Below are 20,043 nucleotides of genomic sequence, written 5' to 3' on the forward strand. Positions count from 1 at the left end.
TTTTTTTTCCTTGTCATCTCAAGATAGCATACAAATTTTACTTATCTGAAAAATCAGTGTGGCAGGAAAACAAAAGGCAGTAACAAAGTTATCTTTTGTCAAATTTTTAAATAGGTATTGGGTAGTGAATGTGAAAACAAACTATTTACTCACGCTTTTCCAATGTATAAGAAAAATGGAAAGGGGTGAAAAAAACCAACTGATTTTACTGCAGCAAGCATTTAATCTTTCATGGGTTTTAACTGTTTTTGCTCACTAATGGCTCCAGACAGCCAAAAACTGCAGCCATGACTATTGGCCCATGAAAACGCCATAGAATTCTCCTGCTTCACAGCTGTGAAAATTAAGGATGATTCCTACGGGAAAGTCTTGTCTCAGCAGAAGCATTTCATGTCTGAGCCAGTCTCTTGATCAGACTGTCAAGATGGAGGTTTTCCACATGACTAATTATTCTTTTATATTATGATTTTTAAAAGTTTTACTAAGTAACTGTTGTTGGCAATTAGAAATAGTGAGTGGAATATATTTTATGTAAAAGAAAATCGAAAGCTTTTGTGCCAGCTTTTTTATTTTAAATTCTCAAATGAAATGACCGTAGCAGCACTTTTCAAATTCGGTTTTACAATGGAGTGCTCTGTATTTGAGATGTAAGCAAAAAACAAATATTTTTTTAGAAAACATATCAATACTTTTATTTATTACTGTAATAAATTTAATCACTCATTTGCAGAGCAGCACTTCAGAACTTTTAGGAAATTAATTTCTGGTATAGCACAAGCAAATTATCTATTTTGTTTTCATGGTGATGAATTAGTTTTGTTTGTTACACTGGATATATTTTGCTGCTTGAAACATGAATGGAATCATTTCAGTCTATACTGCCTACCTAAGAGGTCTTAATAAGGAAGAGTATAAACTGGCCACAAGAGCCAATATAAACAACTGGGTTAATAGTACGATTGAATATTTACGGCTCTGATCCAGTCTTTCAATTTCCATTCACTTTTTTAAAATCAACATCAATGTAAGAATCACATTATACAGTGTCTTCTCCTGGGTTTGGGGGAACAGATCTCTTAATAAACCACCAAAATAGTGGTTTATTACAGTATCACACTAGCAATCCTCTATTATCTGTGCCTTAACTTCCCTCTAAATTACCTTTTTGGAGTTAAAATTTCTCTTGCTTTTCCTCGACTCAACAGCAAAGCATACTTTAATATGCACAGTTCTCTCAAATCTACAAAGTGGATTTTGATTCCAATTTTCTGCTCTTTGCACAGGTACAGATTTCCCATTGACATCAGTGAGAGATTCATTCCTGCAAGGAGAGCTGAGATAGAGATCTATTGTATGGAAAGGAGAATCTAGCCTTAAGCTTGAAGGAAATTTGTTTACCTGATTTCAAGTTACGAGCATAAAAAAGTTGTTTAATCTATTACAACATTATTTAGGCCCTTTTTATTTTTAGTTACTTTGTATTGACTTTTACAGTCAGTCATTCACAGTTGGGTAGAAGCACAGTACGATAAAAAAATTACCAAGCAACATTTTCAACTCAGTATATATGGACAGATGAAGCTCAGCAGCTTCCCTATGAATGGAGAAAAGTCACTTCACACCAACTTATAAACTACACAGAAACTCAACTGAAACAGATTTTTATAATCAAATATGCTAAACAAAAGTAGAACACAGATGATTTTTTTTTTGCCCCGATATGTTTAAAATTAAAGGGCATAAACTGGTCCACTGAAGGAAAAACCCCCAAAGATTAAGGTACAGCAGAAGATACAGACAGTCCTAATCCCCATTCTGATTAGTTAGTTTGGCTTTTTCAATATCACCAACTTCCAACAGAGAACAGCTGGGACCTCATCGCTGAATGTCAAAGCAAAAATCTCTATTCCCTTTGGCCAAGATCAGACTTGTTGCAAGCAGGTGCATTTCCAACTAAACTTGATAGGAGATGTACTTTTTTACATCAGAGTTTAAATTGTCTTAATATATTACATGGGGAAGGGAAAAAAAGTCAGGGGACAAAGCTAACAGAGGCAGGCTGGCTAAAGGGAAGGAAAGCAGATGGAAGGGCGGGAGGACCGCCCCAGGAACCCGAGAGCCGGGTGCCCTTGGGCTGGCAAGCAGAGCAAGAACAGATCTCAGCAGCATTGTGGAGCTGAGCATACTAGAGACTGAGTAGGAGCTGTCTGTGCTGTGGAGGCACTAGCTGGTTTGCTGCTGGAGAGAAGGCTTTTCAGTGTGATAGAGGCAGCTGGAGAGCAGAAAAGCAAAGCACAGTTCACACTGCACCTGCAGCTCTCGTTTTAAAAAGGTATTGTTGTAGAGGATGGCCTTCTGCCAATTTCTTTAAAGTTTAACAGTGGGATGATAGCTTGTGGGATAGATAGATGGCTACAGCTAATAAGGGTACAAAGCCTAAAGTGGGTGGTGGGTCTGCTTCTCCAACAGCCATCCCGTGGAAGGACCACACACCCATGTGCACTTGGATGAGAAGCTCCATGATTCGCTACTCTTGGTCACCTAGGAAAAGGATGGAAACTTCTTGGTCCAGGTAGGATATCTGAAGATGCTGCTCAAATATGAAATCACATTTCTTCTGCCTCCAGTGCCAAGACTCAGGAAGGATGTCTGTGCCATTCTCCTTCCAGATAGTAACCTTAAAGTGATTATCATCACACTAGTATCTGAAGGGTACAGTGCTAAGTGCAAGCACATTTTTCACAAAGAAGGGGTCCTGAAAGAGGAAATTATGCTATCTAGGGAGACCAACAATGATGTCGGAGTCAAGATAGTCATTCAAGCCCGGATCATGGATCACTACCATGGTACATCCTTTCTATAAGGAGTCCGGTGCAACAGCGCAGAGATGGAGTACATCTCAGAGCAGAGAGACAGGCACAGGTTCAACTGGAGGCCATGGACCACGTTGTCCTCTTAGTTTGTAAATTTAAGTTTGAAATTTAAGGGGGGGAAAGTGTTCACTGGTTGCAGGCTTCTGAATGTTCTAGTTTTGTGGTCACCAACAGAGCTTGTCTTGCAAGACCTGGGCACTATGCTCTCCTCCCCCCTTCTCCCCTAAAATTCAAATCAAACCATAGGCCACTAGTTGTAAAGGGTTTTGTGACTGTAGCTAAGAGCTGACAGCAAACCCTAGTGATAGATTAGGCCAGGGATTCTAGTCACCTCTTCATCCTTAAACTAAACTGCATGTGCATGGATGTACATGCTGGCATACAAAGGCATGTTCAACGTCCCAATTAAGTGTCACTTACTGCGCATAGATCATACCAGATTATCTCTCATCATATAGGATTGGTTACGTCTTCCCTTCTCTTTAGTGCCTCAGCGTCACATGTTATTTACTTTGTCCAAAGTTTCTACAACTGCCATTTAGAAACAAAAAAACAGTGGATATGTGTTACAGTCTCCAGTGTTGGGCTTCAGGGTGGTGGTAAATACACCAGGTGTGATGCTGTAAACTTTAGCTATTTAGTTAGTATTTAGTCTCAGAAGTATTTCAAAAACCAGGCACCTTTTGCCTTCCCTATGATACAGGAGCAATCTCTTGTTGCAAGCCATAAAGTATCTTGAATGGTGAAATCTGGTTCCCTCTGTTGCTGTTGCTGCACTCTTTCACGAAGAATGTGTAAATGCTTGGAGCTGGATTCTGATCTCAGCTGCAAATCTGGAGTTGACTCCACTGTCTTTCAGTGGTTGGTTCCAGATAACTCCACAAAACCAAGTGAAGTCACACTCCAAATGTATACCACTGTAATAGAGCAAAATCTGTCCCATAAGGGTGAATTCTGTCTTTAGTTAGTTATGCAGATTTAATTGCCTTTAAAAAAAAAGTGACAGGATTGGGTACATGTATCTGAGTGTAGAATTTTGCATTTGGGTGGGGGTATTCAGAGGCATCTAGTAGAGTTGGGTGCTTGGTTCCAATGGGAGTTGGCTGCTTCACCCCCCATAGATGCCTTTGAAAATACCACTCTGAATTTTCATTTCTTAACCATTGTCTTTTTTGGTGGTGTTGTTTTAAGACACAGGGTACCAGGACTAGGAATGTAGTTCAGTTTTGAAAGCAGCAGCAGGATTTATGTGCCTATATACACACACAAGTTGAGCATTTGACCACTGTTGTTGACAGGAGGGTACAGATACTCTAGGGCAGTCGGAAAAAAATTGATCAAAAATAGAAAAAATTTAAAATACTATTCAAAATAGATGGGACGGTTCTCTCTTGTGTCTCTCTAGGGAACTACTTGTCACTGAAGGATATAGTGCAAAAAAAATCATCCAACATTTTTAAGTAAAAGTTTAATTAATGAGCCATTGTTCCAGCAGTGATCAGATCTGTCAGGAGGCATGCATATTAGTATTAAAGTGCTACTGAAGCACAGCTCCAATGGCTGAATGCATTTGGCTTTCCTTCTCACACCACACACGCAACAAAGGCATGTAGCAATATCCAACTAATGCGCTCTACCATGGCTCATTGCTATGCTACCATCTAACAAGCTAGCTTTGGGATGGCATCATCCTTGGGAAGTAAAAGTTGGTATGAGAGCACTTAATGGGCTTCATGCTAAGTCAGAGTTAAGACTGAGCTTCAGCGAAATGCAATGCCCTCTCCAGGCTTCCGGATGCAGGAGAGTAATTTGCTCATGGAAAGTAAATTTTAAATTGTCAATACCATTATCCCACCCCCCACCCCCGAACATATCTCAATTTGCTACAGAGCTAATTTCAGGCAGGACTGAGGCTTTCAAAGGAGTCCAAGCTTACTGATCATTAGCCATTCTTCCAGAGTCCATGGAAGGAACAGGAATATTGCATTTCTATAAATTTGCTAATAGAGAAAATCTACATTGCAGCACTTTCCCATTATTCATGCTTGTCTAATGGATATTTAAATGATTTTATAGGCAATCCCTTTCATACTTCATATTTCAGAAAGTATAATATTTTGTTTTATAAAACCTCATACAATCCTTTTCACATAAGCAGGGCCGGCTCCAGGGTTTTTGCCGCCCCAAGCAGCAAAAAAAAAAAAAAAAACCCCCGCCCCAATCTGCGGCGGCAATTCGGCGGGAGGTCCTTCGCTCCGAGTGGGAGTGAGGGACCGTCCGCCGAATTGCCGCCGAATAGCTGGACATGCCGCCCCTCTCCAGAGTGGCCGCCCCAAGCACCTGCTTGGCAAGCTGGTGCCTGGAGCCGGCCCTGCACATAAGTTTTGTACCCAGCCGTTCTCTTCTTTTTATACTATACTTCTGCTCCAGCAGTCAAAATATTACAGACCTTGGTATTATAACAGTTTGTCTCTGCTCTTTGCTAATGATCAATCCACAGCTTAGACATTTAATTCATCATAGCCTAGTTCATTTTAAATGGGTTTTGATAATTTATGTGGTTATCATCAATTTTGATTCACATCTCCCAGAATAATTGCCTCATTTATTTCCGGTCGCAAACATTCTACAGTTGAGTCATAACTTAGAGGAACACCAAGAAAAACTGAAGTTTTTCCAACCTTTACTACCATTAAGTGACATTCAAATTGGGGTGGATGGCTCATAGGATTTGTATGGGAGCACAGATCAAAGCTGGCCTAAGTTTGAATCTTTAGGAAGTAATTGTTTCTTATGGTTATTTGGTCACATGTAACATAAGGTGGTCCTAGTGGGAAGGTAATCACAGATTGTCCCTTTGTTTTCATATCAGCAAAGAGATGCAACAGCTTGAAGGCTCAACTACCCTCTCACCCCTAAACATCTTCCCTTCAGTAGAGGGCTAGGATACATGGATGGGGAAAGCTTTCAATTCTGCTGCTAGGCTGGAGACTATAACCTGCAGTGGGGCTCCTCCAGGACCTTCCACAAACACTCAATTTGTTTATGAGACTTTATTTATTAGTAAAATAACAAAGCCGGTTGCAAAGTCAAACTGGCAGGGAAGATTAGATAGTAGCTATCAGTACGGGCATCACCATACTATTGTGACATTACACACTTCAATTCCTTTTAGTGACAAATTAATCTCAAAAGCCCAATCTGGTGAATTGTCTGAACTTTCTGAAACAGCCAGGGGACCATCAGTAGGACTGACTTGCTGTGAATTTCATATCCACACATACATAAAGCTCAGCAGCTCCAATGTCCGCCAGGTTACACCTGAATAGTTTAATTTGGGCATTCTAAGGTTATGCACATAGCCACCCAATCAGTGTGCAAAACCAGGGCTCAGACAGAAAGGACTATGAAACTCACTTCAGCCTATAACTGAAATCTGGAAGCTTTGGAGAAGACCCAAGAACTACAAAGATAAGAGATTAGAGAAAAGACCAGCCTGAGCTATCAATCAGGAGAAAAAAAATAGAATTTGGCATTTATATAGAATCATAGGACCGGAAGGGACCTCGAGAGGTCATCTAGTCCGGTCTCCTGCACTCATGGCAGGACTAAGTATTATCTAGACCATTCTTGACAGGTGTTTGTCTAACCTGCTCTTAAGATTCCACAGCCTCTCTAGGCAATTTATTCCAGTGCTTAACTACCCTGACTGTTAGGAAGTTTTTCCTAATGTCTAACATAAATCTCCCTCGCTGCAATTTAAGCCCATTGCTTCTTGTCCTATCCTCAAAGGTTAAGAAACATTTTTTCTTCCTCCTCCTTGTAACGACTTTTTATATACTTGAAAACTTATGTCCCCTCCCAGTCTTCTCCTCTCCAGACTAAACAAACCCATTTTTTTCAATCTTTCCTCACAGGTCATGTTTTCTAGACCTTTAATCATTTTTGTTGCTCTTCTCTGGACTCTCTCCAATTTGTCCACATCTTTCCTGAAATGTGGCGCCCAGAACTAGACACAGTACTCCAGTTGAGGCCTAATCAGCGCAGAGTAGAGTGGAAGAATTACTTCTTGTATCTTGCTTACAACACTCCTGCTAATACATCCCAGAATTGTTTGCTTTTTTTGTAACAGCGTTACACTGTTAACTCATATTTAGCTATGACCCCCAGATCACTTTCCGCAGTACTCCTTCATAGGCAGTCTTTTCCCATTTTGTATGTGTGCAACTGATTGTTCCTTCCTAAATGGAGTACTTTGCATTTGTCCTTATTGAATTTCATCCTATTTACTTCAGTCCATTTCTCCACTTTGTCCAGATCATTTTGAATTTTAATCCTATCCTCCAAAGCATTTGCAACCCCTCCCAGCTTGGTATCATCCACAAACTTTATAAGTGTACTCTCTATGCCATTAGCTAAATCATTGATGAAGATATTAAACAGAACCGGACCCAGAAAGGATCCCTGCAGGATCCCACTCGTTATGCCCTTGCAGCATGACGGTGAATCATTGATAACTACTCTCAGGGAATAGTTTTCCAACCAGTTTTGCACCCACCTTATAGTAGCTCCATTTAGGTTGCCTTTCCCTAGTTAATTAGACGGTCATGCAAGACAGTATCAAAAGCTTTACTAAAGTCAAGATATAGTGCATTGCAGCTATAGATTTCAAAATCGTTTTCTAAAGGCAGGTAAGCATTATTCCTATTTTACAGATGCGGTAGAGATGACAATTCTACAGGGCAAGAATGGTGGTGGTGCCAGTGTGGTTTGTGTGTCGTGCACATCAGGTATACCTATATAGATTTTAAAATCTATATACACCTACACAGATAAAAAGCCCACTTTAAGTAATCATGCTGGTGGTAGACTCAAATAGTCTTTAGTTATATAATCATACTATTTTTTTTATCAGGATCCTTAATTTTTGAATGCATATTTGTCCTCAGTGAGATAGCTATTTATTAACTTTGTGAACCCTAACAATATTATATTTTTGCTTGTGTATTTCAGCCCCTCTCCATCATAGTTGGGATATTGTTATTTAAAAACAGCTTGCATTTATTACTAAATTGTATATCCTCCTATCTCAGCCAAATCAAGGCCAATGTTCATTGGAGCAGTGAAACATCTTTCCAACTTAAGGAGATCTCTCCCTGCCCAATTTTAGGTTTCTACCCCAAACCACTGAAAACCCTGCACTGTCCAAAATATGGTCGCAACCCTTTTCTTTGTGGTGACAAAAGTGTATTTTCTTCATTCCCTTTGCTGTCAAAATAGGCCAAATGCTTTTTGTTCAAACTTTGAGGGGTCAGGGGAGGAGGAGAAGTGGGGGAATAGTCTTTTGGGCAAAACCCAGAATCTGGAAAATTTCAACTCAAAAGGTGAAAGTTTCAGAATGGTATAAGCAAATGTAAAAGAGTTTTTGGAATGGAAAAAAACTTAGGCTTAATTACATGTAAAATGAAGACAATCTCAGACGGATACTGGGAGAATTTATTAATTCATAGGCCACCTGATTCATGCAAGTAGTTCCATTGGCTTGGGACTATTCACACAAGTCAAGTGAACAAGATTTAACCTCAGTTTTACCTCATAAAACTCAGTTTTACCATGGCTACATAACCAAATGAAAGCTGTTACTTTACAGGACACTTGGTTAAAGGGCTTACTGCAAGTTAAACACTTGTAATTTCATGTGTTCTGAGTTTAAAATATACAATATTATAAATCTGTCAGTGATTCAAGGATCTAAGATTTTCAGCTACATTATCAGCATAATTAAAATGTAAGAGTGTTTTTAGAACTACTGGACACGTAGTATTAAAATGTATTCTGCTCTAAGCCACCAAGAGAAAATTAAAATTTCTTAGTCCTACTGTGAAAACTTCGTAGAATATGTCACTGCAACTTTTCATTAGCAGTTCTATGACAAAATAAAATATTAAGCAGGACTGCAGTGGTATTGTACTTAGAGCCAGCAACCACTATTTTAAAAAGCAACAGAGGGTCCTGTGGCACCTTTAAGACTAACAGAAGTATTGAAGCATAAGCTTTCGTGGGTGAAGCTTGCGTCTGATGAAGTGGGCATTCACCCACGAAAGCTTATGCTCCAATACTTGGGTTAGTCTTAAAGGTGCCACAGGACCCTCAGTTGCTTTTTACAGATTCAGACTAACACGGCTACCCCTCTGATACTTGACAGCCACTATTTTGTTACTTTCATCAAACAACTGTCACAGAGCTGGGGAGGGAAATGTCTTTTGTCTAAAAAAAGCTCAGAATGTTCCTACAGTTACTGCACTATGCACAGTCAAATCATCTATTGCCAGTCCCGCTGCGCCTTGTCCCAAGACTTGGTGCTTTTGTACTGAAAGACAAAAAAAAAAAATCCAACTGAATTTGCAAAGGCTCTGTTTTGAACAGGATGTGAAAGACTCCCTGCCATTGTTAAACAGATTAACTTGGTTAAAGCAGAACATCACAAACTATAATGAAACAACAAACAATTGTTTCTAACAGGAGAACGACAACTCAACAGGAACGTAAATCAGAGCAAACAAGTGGATTCCAGAAACTAGGCGAATACTCACTAATTCAGTTATGGGGTTGTATGGACTGTCAGATTTGGCAACTTGACTTTGTTACATCAGGTTGCTCTTTTCATGGCAGTATCTCAGTCAGGATTCTCTAGCATCATAACTGATTTTCATTTTGACTGATCAGATCCATAGATGTATAAAAAATAGCAGAGCTAAACAAATAGAACAATTTCCCACAAATATTTGTTCAGATTGGAAAGTGAATTTTCATTTGACCGTATTTATGAACCTTTCATGTTTTGCCAAAATCTGAGTTCTCTAGATCTCCTCTAGTCCATTCAATTTGTGCATCTCCATGCCATGTTACCAGAAATATTCCAGAAAACGCATATTTTTTGAAACCATGAACCATGAACACTCAAATATTTGCAAAAAAATAAACTACAAATAGTAGATTATACTGAAAATTCACAATTCATTCAATACTGGTTAATTACATAAATTACATATTTTTTTCCCCGACTGGATGACTTATGCAACTAACCAAACAGTAACTTCAAATTAAAAGTATCACAATCAAATATGCAACTTGAGTTGTATTCTGTGGTGATTGGTTATTTAGTTACGTTTATTACATAAATTAACAGATGACAAATTGTCTATTTGATTTTAATATTTACAGTTCCAGTGGTCTGCACGCAAACAGTTATGCAAAATTTTGCAAATAATTTAAAATATCAAACTGTCCAGACACTTCAACAATGGGTGATGGGGGTGGATCAAAGAAAAATTATATGTTGTGAATTATTAGATATAAAGAAAAAGCCTATTAGGTCTAGTCTGTTCTCCCTGTCACAGTCAGGATGGCTCTCTACATTAGATTTTCTGGTTTTGTCCAGTTTTTAATGTGTCACGCAATCTTTTAATGTTGCAGTGTTTCCAACACCTCACTTGGGAGGCTCTTCTATAGTAGCGTTCCACAACATTCCTGTAATTGCTTCTGCTTCAAGCAGAACATTATACCATTCAGTGAAATTCAGCATTGGTTATAGGCATGCAATATTCCGCGTACTTGGCTGCACAAAACCTTACTCTCATTCCCCTGTGTAATTCTTTATCCTATCTCACCATCCATTAACATAGACTATCTTGTTCACATACCTTGTTATCAATGCCAGGATACAATGCCTGAATTTCTCTCTGATATGGAGAATAGAATATCTTCAACCCAGCTAAAGCACCTGAAGTATTTTAAAGGTACTTTATTAAAGTTCTGCAATGTATACATCACTGATCTGAACCTTAAAGGATTATTACTGAGAAATATAGAAGATTCTTTTGAAAAATATGCCCTTGAAAGTGCTATATGAACTGACCTATAGCAACATAATATTTTAAAGTAATAGGGTAGGTGGTTGGGCTCTGAAAAGGAATTCCCATTTCTTGCTGCGTGTACACTTTGTGCCTTCATTTTTTTTATTGAAAAAAAATAGTGACATTTATAGATAAACCTCAAACTTAAAACACATTTATGCTATTAACTAACAAGGTAAGCTCTCCCAGATAGCAGCCAGTCAGAGACTCCAGGCAAAGCAGGGACCTCTGGACATTCCAGGCAAAACCGGACAGCATTCTCTGACTTTCTCTGCCCTGTGCTGATAGGCTGTTTGCTCCAACACTCCCCTTTCTTCTCCCTCACCGTCTCTTCACCTCAGTTTCACTCCACACCTGCCCCTCTTACTTTACATAAAATCATGACTGGTGTGGAGAAAGTAAATAAGGAAGTGTTATTTACTCCTTCTCATAATACAAGAACAAGGGGCCACCAAATGAAATTAATAGGTAGCAGGTTTAAAACAAACACAAGAAAGTATTTTTTTCATGCAACACACTGTCAACCTCTGGAACTCCTTGCCAGAGGATGTTGTGAAGGCCAATACTATAACAGGGTTCAAAAGGGAGCTAGATAGATTCATGGAAGATAGGTCCATCAATGGCTATTAGCCAGGATGGGCAGGAATGGTGTCCCTAGCCTCTGTTTGCCAGAAGCTGGGATTGGGTGACAGGGCATGGATCACTTGATGATAACCTGTCTGTTCATTCCCTTTGGGGCACCTGCCATTGGCCACTGTCAGAGGACAGGATACTGGGTTTGATGGACCTTTGGTCTGACCCAGTATAGCTGTTTTTATGTTTCTTCTTCACTGCCCAGTCCCCCCCACCTCCCTTTCCTTGTCTATTCTTTTTCCCTCCTAAGTAAACCCATGCAAAAAAAAAAATCAATAAATAATTGTGAACATGGCATTTGCTGCCACCACATTGTTCACTCTGCTTAGACCCTTCCCTCATTGTGAATCTGTCTCGTCTACTCAGGCAATATTTTCTCATTGTTCCCTTGTACTCCCCCGTCTGCCTGTATCCATCTATCGCAGGGGTGGGCAAACTTTTTGGCCCGAGGGCCACATCTGGGTATGGAAATTGTATGGCAGGCCATGAATGCTCAAAAAATTAGAGGTTGGGTGCGGGAGAGGGTGAGGGCTCTGGCTGGGGGTTCCGGGCTCTGGAGCAGGGCCAGAAATGAGGAGTTCAGAGTGCGGGAGGGTGCTCCAGGCTGGGACTGAGCGGTTTGGAGGGCAGGAGAGGAAACAGGGCTGGGGCAGGGGGTGGAACATGGGAGGAGGGCAGGGGGGCAGGCTCCAGGCTGTGCTTACTGCAAGCAGCTTACAGAAGCAGCAGCAGCAGCAGGTCCCCCCTCTGGCTCCTACGCGGCAACATGGCCAGGTGGCTCTGCGCGCTGCCCTGTCCGCAGGCGCCACCCCTGCAGCTCCCATTGGCTGCAGTTCCCGGCCAATGGGAGCTGTGGGGGCAGCACTTGGGGCGGGAACAGCGTGCAGAGCCCCCTGGCTGCCCCTACGCGCAGGCTGGAGGGGGGACATGCTGCTGCTTTCGGGAGCCGAGCAGAATGGGGCAAGCCCCTGACCTTGCTCCCCGGCTGGAGCACCGGAGCGGGGCAAGCCCCAGACCCGCTCCCTGGTGGGAGCTCAAGGGCCAGATTAAAACATCTGGAGGTCTGGATGCGGCCCCTGGGCCGTAGTTTGCCCACCCCTGAACTAGAAAATACCTTACTCACTGTTTTGTGAAGCAGGGGAAAAAAAACTAAAAGTGTGGCAAGCCTGGGAAGTTCTGGGAAGAGTCTTTAGTGGTATTCAAATAATTTTAATCAGCTAGAATGCGCCTTCGCTGTATGATGCCCTTTATTATTTGTATTTTATATGCACCTATCATCAGCTCTAGTTGCATAAACAATTTACTCTTAACAGGACATTCAAGGAATTGTAATTAACCAATGGTAAAGGTTTAGAACACTTCCCCATCCCCTCTAAATTAAAAACCAAACTCCTTGGATTAAGCAGTGTCGCACTCAGCCACACAGCAGGGGTCGCTGTGGACTCAGTGATGGGATTAAAGGTAGGGTTGCCAACTTTCTAATTTCAGAAAACCGAACACCCTTGCACCGCCCCCTTCCCCAAGGCCCCTGCCCTGCCCTTTCCCCATGACCCCACCCCCACTCACTCCATCCCCCCTCCTCCATCACTCACTCTCCCCCACCCTTGCTCACTTTCACCAGACTGGGGTAGGGGGTTGGGGTGGGGGGGGGGTGAGGGTTCTGGCTGGGGGTGCAGGCTCTGGGGTGGGGCCGGGGATGAGGGGTTTGGGATGCAGGAGGGGACTCCAGACTGAAGCCAAGGGGTTCAGAGTGTGGGAGGGGGCTCCGGGCTTGGGGTGTGGGAGGAGGTGCAGACTTCGGCTGGGGGTGGAGGCTCAGGGGTGGGGCCGGGGAATGAGGGGCTTGGGATGCATGAGGGGTGTGTGGACTCATGGAAGGAGTTTGGGTGCGGGAAGGGGTGTGGGGTACAGGCTCTGGGAGGGAATCTGGGTGTCTGAGGGGGCTCTGAGCTGGGGTAGGAGCACGGGCTCTGGGCAGCTCTGGCTGGTGCGGTTTGCAGGGACTCCGGGAGGCGCTGATGTCAGGCAGCCCCTTAAATAGCAGCTGCACCAGCACTGCCCTGGCATTTCCCGGGCTGCTCCATCTGCCATTAATCCTGGATACGTGGCTCAGCCAGTGCACTGAGAACAAAAGTTTTTCCTGTTCTCTGGAATGCAGGGGGGGGAGAATTTCCCGCAAGTGACAGACACCCCTCTGCTGCCCCTGGCTTCCCGCTCCCCCAGCATAGCCCAAATCACAGCAGCTCTAGGGAGAGTGCTGCTGAAGGCACCCTCCTCCTCTCCCCACCATTTGCAGTGACCCCCAGCCCCACCACTGGCTGGGGCCTCCGCACCCAGCTGCTGCCAGACTCTGCTTGGACCCATCCCCGGGGAGAGCAGCCCAACTTTAGCCCCATGCTTCCACGCAGCCCATTCATCCCCGGGAGAAGACTGACCAGCCCACAGCCTTTACCTGCTGGCCGCATGGTCCTGAGACAAACCCGGGGCAGCATAAAGACTATGAGCACTACCCTAGAGGAAGCTAACAGCTTTACTTCAAATTATAGATGCCAAAAGTCAGGGCCGCCGGCTCCAGGCACCAGCAAACCAAGCAGGTGCTTGGGGCAGCACATTTTCGGGGAGGCATTCCAGCCAGCCTTTTGGGGGGGGGGGGCACTTGGGTGGCAAAAGCCTAGAGCTGGCCCTGGCAGCAGCAGCACGTCCTGCACTGGGGGCGCCCTGGGGCCACTGAAGTTCACGTCGGGGAGCAGCGCCCGCATCTATTCCCTAGGAAGCATGAGTGCAGTTTAGCAGGCAAGTGTAATGTCTATGTATGCATACAGTCATAGATCATTACACCATGACTGAGCTGAAAGAGCACAGATCTTTCCTAATGATTAGCTGGGGCAGGAACAGAAACTGAGAGGGCTGCTGTTAGAGAAAAAGGCAAACAGCACAACACAGTAAGTAATCTCAGAGGATGGAGGGAGGCAGCATCTTAGCACTCTGCTCTGCACTCACTCAGAAACACAACATACGTGCATGAATCCTATTCATGAATATAATCCTTAATGCTCAGTTAAGGATAAACAAAACATCAGCACAGTACAAAAAAGATGCCCCAGAAATATCAGGCTAAACCACTGTCAATGCACAGCACTCTTAAATATTTGGAAGCTTTCATGCTGTTATTACTTCATTTACAACATCAATAGCTGCTTTTCAAACCAGACAAATATAGCAAATTCCTCCTACTCAAAACATAATTCACTGAGCAACTATCACGGCTAAAAAGTTATATGATGAGCTGAAAAAGAAACTCAGAAATTAGTGGAAGTCGGAGACTAAAATGGTAGTGGGATAGTGACCTGGCTGGCCTGTAGAAAAGAAAAAAGAAAAACCTACTGTGCATCAGTTTATGTGCAATTGATAGAAGATTAAATCCTTGGATGAATAAAGGGACATTTCACATTCACTACTTGCTAAGACTACGTATTTAGCTCTTGTGGACATTATGGAGTGATTATTCATGTAACGCAAGGCACCCGAGCAACACCCCTCCAAAAGAAGGAGATTCTTTTTTGCCATTCTCCTTCCCCTACAATCCTTAAAGTTATTTCAGAAAGCATGCACTGTCGGTTAAACAATGCTACATGAAACATTATTTCTGTAACCAGGAATCAGCCCCAATAGGCCTCTGTTCATTCAGTTTCTGCTTAGTGAAACCTAAAGGTGGTCCATGATTTTCCAAAACAATGGTAACTCACTGGTAAGTGCAAGGTATGCTTTACATGATAGACACCTGCCCAGCTCCCGCAGCTACCATGGGAGTCATGTGTGTGCATTCATGGGCAGGAAGTGACCCTCATATTGTGAGAATATTATTATTTTTTAAAGCCTGCCCTTAATTAAAGCCTTCTATCTTCATAACAAAGCCATCATTACACCTAATTGGTTAACATTATGCAACAAAACAAAAATGCACTGCATCAATCCCACTCATTCCAGAAACAAGGACAGGCATCTGACATCAACTTTCAGCTCAAAGAGCAAATGGCTAAGAAAGACAACTCCAGTTACTGCAATAATGTCAACAAATTTATAATTAAGAATCTAATTTTACTATACATATTCAGGAACATTAAATACTATGCTCCCTAAGAACAAATGATCAGCTTCTATTATGTCTACTTTAGTCACCTGACAAACGAGGCATTTTCAAACTAAATGCTCTGATGAGAGCATTTTAAGGGCTAAACCTAGTTATAAACTAACTTTTATATTATCTTAAATAAAAAAGATATACCCACAGTGTTTTTATTTAGTACCATCCTTCTGCACTCTATAAGCTCCCAATATGGAAACAAAAATATGGAGAAGCCCACCCCAGAACACCAAATATTTTTCCAAAAATGTGATTTTTGTCTGACAACTCAGTAATTGCTTCTGAAACCTTTCTAATCAACCCCTCTTCCTCCCTGCATTGCTACCATTGCTGGTGGATGAAATGCAGAACACTAGCATGCGCTGAATTTGTTGAAATATTTTCCCTTTGCATTATTAACACACCTATTTGCTCCACTTCAACCTGTAATTTACTCCACAAACTTAGACCACTTTCCTAGAAATTTACCAAAGATTTTAAGTTGCCATAAAATGTTCAGAGCATTAAGTGGCTGTAGTGGGGCGGCTGCCCCACTCCCTGAGAGTATGGGCTACGGCAGGCCAGTGGGCCTGCGCAGACACACAGCCAATGGGAGAAGGGCTTAGTGGGAACCAATCAGGACCCAGATTGGAGGCAGCCAATCAGGGCCAGGCTCAGCCCTATAAAAAGGCTGCTCAGGGAGGGCACAGTCAGTTTCTCCCAGGCCTTTGACAGGTGAAGGTCTGTCTCCAGAGGAGGGAGACTAGCACCACGGACAGCGCAGTGCTGGCCAGGCTCGGGGACCAAAAAGGGAGCTCTAGTCTGAGGCCTGCCAAGCTGCAGGCCCTGAAGAGAAGGGCCTAGCGGGTGCAAGGGGCCATAGGGGAAGCGGCCCAGGGAAGTAGGCAGACGGAGGGGAGAGGAGGAGGACAGCGAGGCTGCTGCCAGAGGGTCCCTGGGTCGGGACCCAGAGTAGAGGGTGGGCCTGGGTCCTCCCTTTCCCCCCTTGCAGTACACCCAGCCATTGGCCGTAGGGAGTGGCCATTATAGACCACGCCAGATCCCTGACAGGAGGGATTAGACTTTGGGGTGTGTGGTTGACCACGGTGACTGGACATAGAGACTGCTGATTGACACCCCCCCCTCCCCAGAAGGGGGTGTGGAAGGACTAAGGGGCACTGCTGGAGGGCAGTGGTCCTGAAGAGGACACCGCGAGTTGGTGAGCGACGTGGGCTCAGAAGCCAACTGAGGGCAAGACAACGGGCGGGATACCACCGAGAGGGGATGCTCCACTGGACTGAGTTAATTCCCGGAGTAACCAGTAGGAGGCGCCACAGTGGTGAGTCCCAACTCTGTTACAGTGGCAAAAACAAAACCAACAGATGGAGATGGTGGTAAAAGGGGACATAGGTCAGCCAAGAAGCCGATATTCAGACTTCCTCTTAACATTTGTATGACTCCGCTCTTCAAGCTTTGCTGACACAAGAAGTAAGATCACCATTTATTTCTTCATTCTGTGATAATTACTGAGTTTGCAAATTAGTGGTTTAAGTAGTAGTGAGGTTCTACTGTAAAGTTCAGAGACCCTACAGCACCATTTTATTCCCTTTATATAAATAATTCACAACTCTCAACGGGGTTCTACTGCATAAGGGTGTATTTCCACCTTAAGGAATATGCACTAAAAGGCTGAATTTGGATACTTGTGAACACAAACACGACAACCAGTGCAAAAACATTCACAGCATATGCAGCTTGTCCAATTAAAATACACCTCTACCCCGATATAACGCCGTCCTCGGGAGCCAAAAAATCTTACCGCGTTATAGGTGAAACTGCGTTATATCGAACTTGCTTTGATTTGCCGGAGTGCGCAGCCCCGCCCCCCTGGAGCGCTGCTTTACTGCGTTATATCCGAATTCATGTTATATCGGGGTAGAGGTGTACAAGAGGGACATTGCTTTAGTTTGTTGTAAAGCAGCATATCAAATACACATTGGGTCAACTTAAAAAAAGTGCTGGTAAAATGTGTACATATGCAAAAATAGATAACTGAGCATGCACACATACACTGCAGACTGAAAATGAGTTACATGCTGACCCAACTTCTGTATATTTGTGCTCTCAAGTGCTATTACAGTACTTATTTGCAAATAAAATAATCTGCAGACACAGCTTAGACTCTGGCTTTTTTGCCTCATAATGGCAATATTTTCATTGTATGCTAGTTTACTTAGGCCATGCTTGTGACTTGGCACAACACTGCACGGAAGTAAGGAATAAGGACCCGCCGCAGATCCTGTGCAGCTGTGCCAGGCTTACCCAGATTATGAGCCTCAGTATGAGAGGGCAACAAGGGTTATGCACCTGTTAGTGCCTCCATGAACGAGTGAGTGATATAAGCTGTGGTGAAGGTGGACGCATGGCTTCTATCCCCGTATGCCAGTCACACGATGTTAGTCTAGTGACAGATAGTCAAATCACTTAATGAACAACTGGAAGTGCACAGGTGAGGACCCAACAGAATAGACTAAGCTGGAAATGAGATGAGAAGGAAGTATGCTATATCTACTATTGGTCCAATAATGCCTTCTCTTCCCCTCCCAGCACAAGACAGAAGCTCCAAAGGAACCGTAACTCATGAGGTGTCTGAGGGAGAGATCTTTTCTGGAGCTCCTCCTGGCGCAGCGCAGCTACTCATCACCCCCTACAGAGGAGAACAGTATATTCTCACAATCTAGTCTTATAAATTTCATATACAAAATTCCACATATAAATAGAATGTATCTGCTTGTATTTTAAAATGCTTTCCCTCATGGCAACATACTGGCCACTCAATGTAACTGATGTATAACGGTGTATTGAAAATGGAATGTTGCCAAACTATTAAACTGTCTCTTCATAATATTACTGTATGTCTAAATGATAGCTGTAAAGTAAGGAAACAAATATACATGCAGCTATATGTAAATTTACTAAGTACAGGTTGAACCTCTCTAGTCCAGCATGCTCGGGACCTGACCGGTGCCAAACCAGAGAATTTTCCAAACCGCGGGAGGTCAATGAAGAGTGTCAGCGTGGGCAAGTACAGATGCATGGAGTACTGCAGCACCCCCCGGCTTGGCGCCCAGCGTGGCTTCCCCGCCCGGGGGCTCCAATGCCGGCCCCAGGTCCCAGCCACCAGCCCCTCACTCAGGGTCCCAGCCACTGGCCCCAGGTCCTCTCCCCCGGACCTTGAATGCTGCGAATCAGCTGTTCGCAGCGCTCTGGAAGCGCTGGGAGGGAGGATGAGTAGTAGTTGGTAAGCGCGTGGCCGCTCTGCACCCACTAATTTTTCCCCATGGGTGCTTCAGCCCCGGAGCACCCACGGAGTCAGTGCCTATGCCGGACCACGGATGTTGCCGGACCAGGGAGTGCCGGATTAGAGATTCAACCTGTACTTTTTATTTAAATTATTAAATCAAATATTGCTCTAAATATCTCTGCTAAGTGGAGTCGTCTGACCACTTGCATTAGATTCACAGAATCTAGAATATCAGGATTGGAAGGGACCTCAGGAGGTCATCTAGTCCAACCCCCTGCTCAAAGCAGGACCAATCCCCAGACAGATTTTTGCCCCAGATCCTTAAATAACCACCCTCAAGGATTGAGCTCACAACCTTGGGTTTAGCAGAACAATGCTCAAACCACTGAGCTATCCCCTCTGCTAGTATTTAAATATCAAGATTTACTTTGGCAATATGGTTTTCAAGGAGCACACAGGATAGTGGCCACAGCACAGCCATTCTTTTCTTGATTTTTTTTTTAAAAGGCCAATAATGCGAGCATTAAGAAATATCCAACAATTGGTGCAAATCTCCAGAAAAACTAGAAAGGATTGCCAACACAGATTTTGGATTCCATGAATTAATTTGCCGATGAAAGTCAAAGAAGAAAAAACTTTGGTTAGCTTCTAAACACGATGCTAGTAGGTCTGGTGTGTATATGTGTATATATATATATATATGTGTGTATATATATATATACACACACACACACACACACACACACACACACACACACCAGAGGTCAGAATCAGCTCTTGGCCTTATTCACAGCAAGTATGGAATTACCCAACCAAAAAACTCAATGCATCAGCACTGTCCCTCAGTGGGAGCCAAGGAGATAATTTATTATATTAGGCACAGACATGCTTGGTACTATGCAAGACAAAAAAACAACAATCCCTGCCCTGAAGAACTTACAGTTTATAGCACTCCCCAGAATTAGTTCACATGCCACCTTCTTAAATTGTTGTGAAGTGTACTGATTAACATCAAGCTCACGTACCACAGTTTGAGAAGCCTGGCTAGAATACAGATGCAGAGAAGGCAAGATACACAGGTCTTGCCCACATGCTCAGGGTGCAACTGACTACTATATTTGGTGTTGAGAAGGAATTTTCCCTCAGGTCAAATTGGCAGAGACTCCGGGGGCACAGGGCACTAGCAGGTTTAAA

At 43.2% G+C, this 20,043-nt stretch overlaps 1 protein-coding gene and 1 pseudogene across 1 annotated transcript in view; one reads left to right on the forward strand and one right to left on the reverse strand.

Moving 5' to 3' along the window:
• RYR2 (ryanodine receptor 2) overlaps positions 1–20,043 on the reverse strand; it is a 512,764-nt gene that overhangs the window by 486,031 nt on the left and 6,690 nt on the right. The gene's annotated exons all lie outside the window — the stretch shown is intronic.
• On the forward strand, positions 2,409–2,959 carry LOC112105611 (annotated as a pseudogene).

The sequence above is a fragment of the Terrapene carolina genome, unplaced genomic scaffold, assembly GCF_002925995.2.
Source record: "Terrapene carolina triunguis isolate 2854851 unplaced genomic scaffold, T_m_triunguis-2.0 Scaffold85, whole genome shotgun sequence".
Taxonomy (NCBI): domain Eukaryota; kingdom Metazoa; phylum Chordata; order Testudines; family Emydidae; genus Terrapene; species Terrapene triunguis.